Source organism: Tupaia chinensis, unplaced genomic scaffold, assembly GCF_000334495.1.
Source record: "Tupaia chinensis unplaced genomic scaffold, TupChi_1.0 Scaffold000320_2, whole genome shotgun sequence".
Taxonomy (NCBI): Eukaryota; Metazoa; Chordata; class Mammalia; order Scandentia; family Tupaiidae; genus Tupaia; species Tupaia belangeri.
In genome coordinates, this window is record NW_006159814.1 from 395,590 (window position 1) to 407,534 (window position 11,945).

The 11,945-nt window shown below is 40.8% G+C and overlaps 1 pseudogene; it reads left to right on the forward strand.

Annotated features, from left to right (window-relative positions):
* Positions 1-55: 55 nt before the first annotated feature.
* Positions 56-1,349, forward strand: LOC102474811 (actin-like protein 6A pseudogene; annotated as a pseudogene).
* The last annotated feature ends 10,596 nt before the right edge of the window (positions 1,350-11,945 follow it).

The following is an 11,945-nucleotide window of genomic DNA, read 5'->3' on the forward strand; positions in this document are numbered from 1 at the left end:
ACCCGCGGCAGCGGGTCGCCCGAGAGCCCCGCGCAGGAGCTGCGCCGACAGCACCATGAGCGGCTGCGTGTACCGGGGAGGTGAAGTCGGAGCCCTCGTCTTCGATATTGGGTCCTACACCGTGAGAGCGGGTTACGCCGGCGAGGACTGCCCCGAGGTGGACTTCCCCACGGCCATCGACATCGTGGTGGACAGAGAGGGCGGGAGCACACTGATGGAGATCGACGGCGATAAGGGCAAGCCGGGTGGCCCAGCCTACTACATAGAAACCAACGTCCTTTGGGAGAACACGGAGGCCATCTCCCCCCTGAAGAACAGGGATGATCGAAGACTGGGATAGCTTCCAGGCTATCTTGGACCACACCTATAAAACGCACGTCAAGTCGGAAGCCAGCCTGCACCCCGTTATCATGTCAGAAGTACAGTGGACTACTAGAGCGAAGCGAAAGAAGCTGACGGAGCTGATGTTCAAGCACTATAACATCACCGCCTTCTTCCTCTGCCAAACTGCGGTTCTGACTGCATTTGCTAATGGCCGTTCTACTGGGCTGATTTTGGACAGCGGAGCCACTCACACCACTGCCATCCCAGTCCATGATGGCTACATCCTTCAGCAGGGCATTGTCAAGTCCCCTCTTGCTGGAGACTTCATCACTATGCAGTGCAGAGAGCTCTTCCAGGAGATGAACATAGAGCTGGTCCCCCCTCTCCCCCCTACATGATTGCATCCAAAGAAGTTGTTCGGGAAGGGTCTACAGCCAACTGGAAAAGGAAAGAGAAGCTGCCACAGGTGACTCAGTCTTGGTACAACTACATGTGTAACTGTGTTATTCAAGATTTTCAAGCTTCAGTACTTCAAGTGTCAGATTCCACATAATGACGATCAGTAGCCGCACAGATGCCGACCGTCCACTACGAGTTCCCCAATGGCTACAACTGTGACTTTGGTGCAGAGCGGCTGAAGATTCCGGAAGTATTGTTTGACCTCTCTAATGTAAAGGGCTTGTCAGGGAACACAATGCTGGGGGTCAGCCATGTCGTCACCACTAGTGTTGGAATGTGTGACATCGACATACGGCCGGGTCCCTACGGCAGTGTGATAGTGGCAGGGGGAAACACGCTGATCCAGAGCTTTACCGATAGGTTGAACAGAGAACTCTCTCAGAAGACCGCCCCCCCCAAGTATGCGGTTGAAACTGATAGCAAATAATACAACAGTGGAACGGAGGTTCAATTCATGGATCGGTGGTTCCATTCTAGCTTCTTTGGATACCTTTCAACAGATGTGGATTTCCAAACAAGAGTATGAAGAAGGCAGGAAGCAGTGCATCGAGAGGAAATACCCTTAAAGTTCTGAGCTGCCACCTCCTCTGGCCCCTTGTTTCATAGCTTTAGTATACTCAGGAAAAGGATGACCATCTTTTGTAGAATGTTTACACATTTTTGCATATTTCAATTTTCACTTAAAATTTTTAAGGCTTTAACTGGCTCTATAAATTAAAAATGAGTTTGTGCTTTCCTTGAAATGCACTTATTACAAGCATTTTATAATTTCATATAAATGTCTATTTTCTCTAAATACTTTGCTTTCAGTAAGATACTTTCCAACTCTGTTTAGAATATTAATTACCAGTGGGTTGGTAGAATTGCTTTTCATTGAGTAGTAAAAGTTACTGCCTATGCCTTTTACCTTAGGCTTACAAAATTAAATAAAAATTACTGGCCACTCTAGAAATAAAAACAAAACAAAACAAAACAAACAATCAAACAAAAACCCAGAACATTAGGCCTAGGAGCTTTATTTTCATATTGTTGAACATCCCCAAGTTACAGATGAAGAAACCTAGGGTTAGAGAGACAAGACTGCTTGAATTGAACCATTGGAAATTGCTCTTTTTTTTTCTTTTTTTTTGGGAGAGGTTTCTGTTATGGGGTGCATGCACTCACTGGAGAGACAGAGAGACAGAAAATGGTAAGTCACCCCCCAGGGGGGATGGCCATGCCGCAATCCCTTCTCCTCCATTCTCCTTTCGGGATCTTGGGCACACAGGCCCGGTGTGAGTTTAAGCCACTGGGTTCGGGACTTGAACCACAGTCAATTACATGGGAGTCCAGCGACATAGCCATTATGCCAACTGTTGGTCCCTGAAGTTGCTCTTTTTATAGGTCAAAAAGGGTATAAAATTGGCAATTTTACTTGTAATCATAAAGAAATCAAAGTATACATTTCATATTAGGATACAGGATTTTCCCTGAAGGTGATTAAGAAAAAAGTAATTAATATTTAAAGTAAAAATTAAACACCAAATAAGTTAGCTTTCAGGTTGTAGGAGCGAGATAATAGGGGTAAAGGTAATGGTTCACACTAAATGTCAGGTTGTCAAACCTGTGAGGAAATGATTGATTTCTTGAAAAAACTTTCCTGTGCTATTAAACATTTTTCTAACCAAGTTTTTTAAAAGCATGATTTTAAAACCTTTTGCTTAGTTTAACTGGTGTGGCTATATTTCAAAGGGCTAGGATTTCTCAAAGGATTCCTATTCTCTGAACATTCTAGATCCTACCTGAAATAAAGAAATGTAACTGAAAGTGAGGATTATTTTGTTTACTCTGTCCTGCCTTTATGGGAAGCTAGGTTTACCATGGGGACTGCATTTTATTTTCAGAATGAGCTTTCAACAGGAAGCAGTCTGCTCATGCATGCATGACGGGAGAGGAATGTGCCCTGAGATGATGATTTTTTTTTTTTTTTTACCTAAAAAAGGATTTTGGCTCAGAGAGTTCTTTGGAAATCTCTTTATAATATTTTCTTTTTGACATGTGATCTAGTTGGCACTTCCGCTCATAAACACATACAATTCAACTCAAGCCATCCTGTGGATTTTTCTCCTTTTGGTTTTTCTTGTTTCTGTATCCTGTCAGAAGAAATGCAACATTAGGTTTGGGGCCAGAGAAATCATCATGACCTTAGAGTATTCAGAGATTGCTAATCTTAGAATGTGGGCCTGTGAAGACCTGCTATTAGTGAAATGAAACACATTCAATTTCCTGGACAATAGAGTGAATGGTTTTTTTTTTGGATAATTACTCTGGCTCTTTCCTTTACCTCAAATGCTAAGGTAATTATTTATGCTTCCTTTTTTCTTAAGCACACTGAAAAATTAGCAGTGAGAAATGTTAAAAAATTTATCTCAGGTCTTTGATTTCTTTCTTTTTTTTTTTTTTTTGTTTTGAGAGGTTTTTGCTATAGGGTGCATGTGCTCACCAGAAAGACAGAGAGAGACAGAAAGACAGAAAGCGAGAACTCATCCCCAGGAGGGATGGCTATGCCACAATCCCTTCTCCTTCATTCTCCTCTAGGGATCTTGGGCACATACGCATGCGTGCCTGGTGTGAGTTTAAGCCGCTGGGTGCGGGACTTGAACCGTGGTTGACTATATGGGAGTCCAGCGACATAGCCATTACGCCAACTGCTGGTCCCAATTTCTTTTTTTTAAAAGAATTATTTTTATGTGAAACCAGCAGTTGGTGTAATGTTTTATGGCTTCCTGCATATATAGCCCATGCTTATAAGCACGGTCTGCAAATTCTATGAGGGTAAGAATTGTCTTTTGTTCGCTGTCATTTCCCCAGCAACTAGCACTTTGCCTGGCATAATCGTAGTGGCTCAATAAGTATATGCTGAATAAGTTAGTGGAAATATAATTATTGACCTTGAATTCTGAAATAGGTAGTTACCTATATAAATAAGAATTAGTGAGTATTCAGTCATGAAGGATAGAGAAAAATACTGTTATTCTGATATAAAACAGTGTCAAGGAGGCAAGTGCCCACAGTAGGATTTTACCCTAATTCTTGCTCTTCAAATCTAGATATCTTTGAGCTTTAGAATTTGTAGGAAACTTTAGAGGTCATCAGGTCCCATTATTTATTGACAAAAGAACATTAGCCTTTGATTGAGTAGCATTTACTTACTGAAAGGGTTCCCACCAATCAATAGGCAATGTACTTTTCTTTAAAAGAATTATTTTATTTAATTTTATTTATTCATTCATTTATTTTGAATTTGACCAAAGAGAGACACAGAGAGAAAGTGAGAGAGCAAGCCACCATGTCTGGGACTTGAACCATAGTTGGCCATGTGGGAGTGTTCAGTACCTCAACCATCACACCACCTGCTGGTCCCTGGCAATGTACTCTTTTATGGGAAAATTCTGATTGCTAGAAAGCTTCCTCCTTTTCCACTCACTGGCACTAGTTAGACTTTCTGGGACCATACATGATAAGTCTGATGGAGAACAAAGCCAGACCTGATTTAAGGGCTCATATCCTTTTCACAGCACTAGTCTAGATTTATTTCAGGATAAGACCCAAGCTATCAATAGATAATAAACTTCCCCAGGCCTTGCCAAGAAATAAATCTAATTAACATTCTTAGCATCACCTAGTGTTCTTATCACATACATTGTTTATGGGTATACAAATTGCTAATTTTTCTTTCCAGAGCAGTTTGGCCCTACCTATGAAATGGTATTATTTCATCCAGAAATTTCATGTTTAGAAATTTGCCTTAAATAAATACTTCCAAAGTTGTACAAAAATAGATAAGATGCTTATGGATGATCCAGGATACCTATTATAAAATTAAAAAAATATTCAAATGTTCATCAGTAGTAAGTAGATAGATAAACTGGATACATCTACTCAATGGAACAGAGTCCTGAAACAAAAAAAAAGAGAGAGAGAGAGCTACACATATCTGTTGAAAGATGGTCATGATATATTATTAAATGAAAAGACAAATACTATAAAAGAATGAATGACATAATCTCATTTTTATAAAATAATATGTAATAGTACATCTGTTAGTATATCATAGAAAAATTTGAAACATCATATACCAAGCCATTAATATTAATCTCCAAGGGGGGGCCGGTAGGAGGCATGGTGGTTAAGGGTACTGGACTCCCACATGGTCGACCACAGTTTGAGTCCTGGACCTGGCGGCTTGCTTTCTCACTTTTCCCTTTTCTCTCTCTCTCCCTCTTTCTCTCTCTCTCATTCTGTCACTCTCTAGTCAAATTAAAATACATAAATAAATAAAGTTAAATAAAATAATTCTTAAAAAAACGATCTCCAAGGGATAGCATTATGATGAACTTACATATTTCTGTATTCTGTTTTTTTTTTTTTTTTTTCTCGAGAGGTTTTCGCTATAGGGCGTGTGCACTCGCCAGACAGACAGAGAGAGACATAGAGACAGAAAGCGAGAAATCACCCCCCAGAGGGGATGGTCACGCCGCAATCCCTTCTCCTCCATTCTCCTCTCGGGATCTTGGGCACACACGCATACGCACCAGGCGTGAGTTTTAAGCCACCGGGTCCGGGACGTGAACCGCGGTCGACTACGTGGGTGTCCAGCAACATAGCCATTACGCTAACTGCTGGTTCCCTGTATTCTGTTTTTTAAAAAGAATTATTTATTTTATTTCTTATAATTATTATATTAAAAAGTATTTATTTAATTCCATTTGCTATTATTTTTTAACTTGACTAGATTGAGATGGAGAGGAAAATAGAAGGGGAAAGTGAAAAAGCAAGCCACTAGGTCCTGGACTCAAGCTGCAGTTGGCCATTTGGGAGTCCACTGCCTTAATCACCATGCCACCTGGTAGCCCCAATTTCTTTCCTTTTCTTTTCCTTCCTTCCTTCCTTCCTTCCTTCCTTTCTTCTTTCCTTCCTTCCTTCATTCCTTTCTTTCTTTCTTCTTCCTTCCTTTCTTTCTTTCTTTCTTTTTTTTTTTGGAGAGGTTTTTGCTACAGGGCACGTGCGCTCACCAGGAAGACAGAGAGAGACAGAGAGACAGAAAGTGAGGAATCATCTCCCAGCGAGATTTAGAGCATGGACACTCACCAGAGAGAGAGATCGAGAAACAGAGAGAGAGAGGGAAAGTGAGAAAGCAATCTTCCAGGCCCAGGACTTGAGCAGCAGTCGGCCATGTGGGAGTCTAGCGCCTTAACCACCATGCCACCTGCTGGCCTCAGTATTTCTGTATTCTTTAAATATTTTTAAATGAACAAGTATTACCTCTGTAATAAGAAAAACAAAAACAAATACAAATACAAACCTTGACATTTAGAAATGTCAGCTGAAGAAATTATAGACTACTAGTTCTGGAATAGACTCTGTGTAAGAGTCTTTAGAATTAATCTAATCTAGTACCCTAATTTTAAAATAAGAAAACTGAGTCCTATAAATGTGGAATGAGTTACCTCAAACCTAAAAAAAGATTTTTAGGACCTACGCTTAGTACTCTTTGAATTATACCACAGTGCCTTTAAATATCAGAATAGATTTTTGAGAAAAATAAGAGTATGTGCTTATAAATGTCTCTATTTCTTCTTATTTATTTATTTATTTATGTATTTTTAGAGAGGGATTTTTACTATAGGGCATGTGCGCTTGCTGGGGAGACAGAGAGACAGATAGAAAGTGAGAAATCACCTGCCCCCGGGGGTGTGGGGGAAGACCATGCTGCAATCTTTTCTCTTCCATTCTCCTCTTGGGATTTTGGGTTTGCACGTACATGTGCCCAACATAAGTTTTAAGCCACTGGGCCCAGGACTCTAATCACAGTTGACTACGTGGGAGTCCAGTGATGTCATGTGGCATGGTGGTTAAGGTCTTAGACTCCCACATAGCTGACTGAGGTTTGAGTCCTGAACTTGGTGGCTTGAAAATCAAGCCAAAATCAATTTGGATGCTTGAAGTGTGCATGCCCCAAACCCTAGAAGAATATGGGGAAGGGGGATTGTAGCATGGTCATCTCCTCTTGGGGATGATTTTTCACTTTCCCTCTCATTGTCTCTCTCTGTCTCTCTCCACTCTAATGAGTGCAGAAGCCCTATGGGAAAGCTTTAAAAACCAACCAACCAAACAAACAAACAAACAAAAAACAAAAAAAACTATCGCTGTGCTAGGTTCTGCTGCCAAAGTTATTCTAGATGCATTCTACACCCTTGAAAAAAAAATATGCCAATAAAATATGCATTCAAGAGACTTCGGCACAGATAAGAGCTATTATTAGGTTGAGAAAGCCTAATGAGTTAAACCTTGAAGATTTCATCAAATTCTTTGACCTTATGTTAAAAATGGTGCATATGAGAATTTTTTTCTATCCCAATTAAGTATCTCAAATCATTCCATAAAATTACATAAAACATCACAACCTTTTCAAAGGGAAGGGTTATTATATCCTTTAGGAAATGAAGGCACAGAACATTAAATAGTTTGAACATTAGTCATCAAGAGTAAGAATCCTCTTGTAGGATCCTTTATTTCTGGGTGATTCCCAGAAAACCACACCTTCCATGGATCCACATTAACCTTGGACCACTCCTAGAATCCTGGACATGTCTGGAAAGTGGATAGATCATTGAATGTTATTTTAGGTTAAGTCAACCACAAATCTAGCTGAACCTGACTAATCTGAGCAGAGTCCACCAAACTATGGCTTCTAACCTAGGTTTACTCCACCAGAACGAGAGAACCATTTATTATTTTCTGGGTGAGGCTGCATGCATCAACAGCCAAGTCAACAGCAAATGAATGGAAACCACAAAATTAAAGGTGTTGCTGGCACCAAGACCCAGACTAAAAGTGCTGATCCAGGAATGACAGTCTCTAAACATTTTCAGACAAGTTAGTAACACAAGTAAGACCAGCTCTGGGCAGATTCCATTTGGGTGACTGGCACCAATACAGAACATATGGCACAGTGCATGCTCACTTGCACCAAAGCCGCATCGTCCCTTGGTACCCTGGCTGTGCTTTCTGCACATTTTAAGATACAAAGTCATTTTTGTTCCAGGTTTTTTCCTTAAAATCATCTTCAGATTCTTCTTTCCTTAACAGGTTACCTTCATTGTAGTAAAAATAAAGAAATAAGTAAGTCTCTGATGCACTTGTATAGTTTTAAAACATTGTGATAATTAGTGAAAATGCAGAGCCTTTACCCATAGTCCTTCAGATTTTCAGGATGTATAAGTTTAGAAGTGGGAGATTAATTGAAGGAAGGGACAAGAGAAAATGGGGAGAGCCTTCAGATGACAAAGAAGAGTGGGAAGCAAGGAAGATTGAGTAGGAGGGATTTCAGATCACAGTACAGTGCCAAGAAAGATTTGGCCAACTCAGTGGAGAATCCTCGACTCAAAGCCATGGAGAAGTCCTATACTTGCCTTAATACCTTTGTTGTGCTCCATCCCTAGCTGTGAGCAGCCTCAGAAGTTTGGCCTTGGGGCAAATGCAGTGTTGGATCCAGGGGGACAGGATCTAAGGTTGCTGATCAATTAAACTGTCACAGTCTAAGCCCTGTGCTATACCAATTTCCTTCTTCACATAGATTTGGGGAAGAACTCTTCCGTGATTCTTTAGGCTTGTTTTTCTGTGGGGGAATCTTAGAAGAGGGGTAGTAGTACTATGTCTGGCATAATTATCATGACCGAAGTACTCCTTTAAAAAAAAAAAAAAAAGAATAATTTATTTATTTAATTCCATTTGTTGTTATTATTATTTTTTTTTTAAATTTGACTAGACAGAGACAGAGATAGAGAGAAAGGGAAAGTGAGAAAGCAAGTCACTAGTTCTGGAACTAGAACCTCAGTTGGCCATGTGGGAATTCAGCGCCTTTATACTCCACACCACTTGCCAGCCCCCACTGGTGTACTTCTTCATCGTGCTTGTGATGTCTATAGTCGTTCTCCAAGATACTTATGCAGGGGCAAGATCAGTTATTTAAATAAAGATGGAATAGGAGCCACCATCTCTGCCTCCTTTAAATTTTTAATGACAACACTAATCTCCATCTCTAGGGTGCAATATTATTTTTGACTATGTTGGCTGTGAGGAGGGACCAGTTTTAAAAGTCTCTGTTTGGCCTTTCCCCACCATGATAGCTCTTACCGTATAGACCTTATGTGAGGGTTGCTCCACTAGCCAAGTTGTAGCAGTTAGTCTCAGGTATATTCAGCCAATGGATTCTGGTTCTGTAAAGCTGCTCAGGTCTCTCAGAACTGAGAAAAGGATTGTGACTTTTTGTAGGTGTGACTGTGCCTCTTGCTGTCCCAGCTTTGCTCCCTCCTTTTTTCCCTAAAAGATGTTAAGTAGCACCCTTGCTGCCTGCCTTTGTATTTTACTCCTGGGAAAACCATGCTTTATCAACCATCTCCACAACTCATGGGTCAAACCCCTGGGCTGCTCTAATCTTGTAGGTTTTATAGCAATTGTAGCCTCCTGACTTCTGGCAGGTAAATGCTGTCACTTGACTTCTATTATTTTGAGGATGCTTTAATCTCAATGAATATTAATGAGCCTTGCTCTTTCAGGGCCTCTCTGACTATTAGCCCTGGCCTGCAAATGAGCTATTATTTCTTTATGATACTTTGCCTCTCTCAGTGCATTCTGATGACCTTGGTAGAAGATTTGTCTTTTAGACCCTCTCGTGGAACATAATCCTCCAAGGGGAGTAGAAGAGGGTGGCCTTATATAATATATGTGTTCTGGCATGCCCACCTCTAAACCCAGGATGAGGATGAGGCAAGAGACACTGATCTTGTATGACCCTGATAGTGGGTGGCTCCTTAAACTTTGCTCGCTAGGCACCTCTTACCTCATCTTAATCTTAGCTTTGTCCGCTTCCTGTAGCCTCTTTATTCTTTCCTCTAATATACGTCTGGACAACTTAGGTATGTATATAGATACTTTATTTGAGTTTTGGCCATCACTTTTATCAGACTCCTCAGAGCCTCCCTAGCAGTGAGTTTTCCTTGTTCTCTGGGGTCCTTGCCAGGTTCTAAATCCTGTGCCTTCAAGATAATGAATTTTTGTTTACTGAATGCCTATCCTACATTCTGGCCCCTTTAATCAATCATCCTTAAAATCCAATTTCTGAACTATTATGACTCCTGCTGGTATGTACTAGCTAACTCTTACAACTTTTTTGGTGTAGAATCTCTCTGTCTTTATTTTTTCTTTCAGGCACAGCAGAGTTTCAGCTGGGTAACCAGGGGAGGAGGTGTGGGCAGCTCCTAAGGGGAGCATCTATTTTTTTTTCCAGAGAGGAAAAGCCTCTGCAGTACTTTCCAGCACAGAAGTATTTCCTTTTACTAGGGATGCATGGAACACCTCTGCAAGTTCTGAGGGTTCAGAGGGATCAGCACAGCCACTATCTTTAGGAAGCATCTGTCCAGGGGTTCTCATCTCATTTTTTTGAGTCCTAATTTTTTCCAACTAGAGTCCTTACCTCATCATAACACACTTGGCTATGCTGATCATATGAATATTTCTGGAGCTCTGCAACTTTAACTATCAGATCTGCAGGCTGCTGCTCCTTGGTTTCTTCTTTTCCACTGCAAGAGAGCCTCTTCGTAGAACAGCTAAAGAGGTCCTTTTAACTGCTTGCCAGTAGCCCTCAGCTTCTCATTACCCCCTTGCAGGGTACCAATATAATTAGCAATAACCAGCCAACTTGGTTGTCGTGTAGTCACTTTGGTGTCTTTTAGGTACCTGAATAGTTGGGCATAAATCGATGTTCCCTTGTGTTGGGACTTTTTCCCAGGTAATCTCTGGTGAAATCTTTTGGGCTCCTATCTTGGTGAGGGACTAGCTGCCTATTGTCTATCACATAGATGGACCTCACTTTATCTGTTTGGTGAGTAAGCCAATCCCTAATCCCCATCTTCCTGCTTATTTTCTCAGACCACTCTCTGTACCACCTGTGTTAGTTTGTATTCACCCAAAACAAATGCTATAGTGGGATTAGACATGAAAGTGATTTATTGGGGGAAGGAGCAGAAGGAGGTAGAGAAAATCTTCAGGCTGACAATGTGGAAGGGAAGAAGAAAGGCAAGAGAATTGGGTAATAGATGTCTCACACTGGAGTGCAATGCTAAAAAAGATCTAGCCAAGTTGATGAGGAGTCCCCGAGTCAGAGCCACTGAAGAGTTCTGTATTTTGCTGGAATGGGCCTGCTTTACTACCTCTGCTGTGCTCCATTATTGGCTGTGAGCAGCCGTGAGAAACGTAGCCTCAGGGCAAATGCTGTGTTGAATCTAAATGGCCAGATCTGAGGCTGTCATTCAACTATACTCGCCACAAGGATTTTCATATGTGGCAACTTATATATCAGCCCAACTGCTGATGATTCGTAGTCTTCACTGCATTAGGCATATTTGTGTTTTACACTTGAAAATAGCTGAGAGGAAATAGGCTCAGTAAGAACTTCAGGGATATAATATTTTAACCTCATTCCCATAGTCATTTTCCATTTTTAATTTTAAAGAACAAGGCAAATTAAATAAATGTATCTAAACAGTTTATTTTAATCATTGTTAGATAATTTAGGACAAAATTTTTCATTTTTTCTGGTTCCATAGTGGCTTTTTGGATAAGAAATATGTCATTTTATGAACAGGTTTGATTTGGTATAACTGAATATTTTAGTTTATACAGATGGTCACACCCTACCAATATCATTGTAGAATTTTTGATATATAACCATCAATCAGAGTCAAAGTGAGAGACCTATCAGAGACAAAATCATGCTCCCTGGTCTCTAGTGCAGTGCATGATTGCTTTGTGACACCTGTATCATATGAACATTTTTATCTTCTAAGTAGCTATTTGCCCTGTTTTTCCTCTTATCAATGCAATTATTTCTTTTTCTTTTTTATTTTTATTTTTTGAGAGGTTTTTGCTATAAGGCATGTGCACTCACCAGACAGACAGAGAGAGACAGAGAGACAGAAAGCGAGAAATCATCCCCCAGAGGGGATGGCCACACTGCAAATCGCTTCTCCTCCATTTTCCTCTCGGGATCTTGGGCACACACGCACACGCGCCCGGCGTGAGTTTTAAGCCACCGGGTCCAGGATGCAAACCGCGGTTGA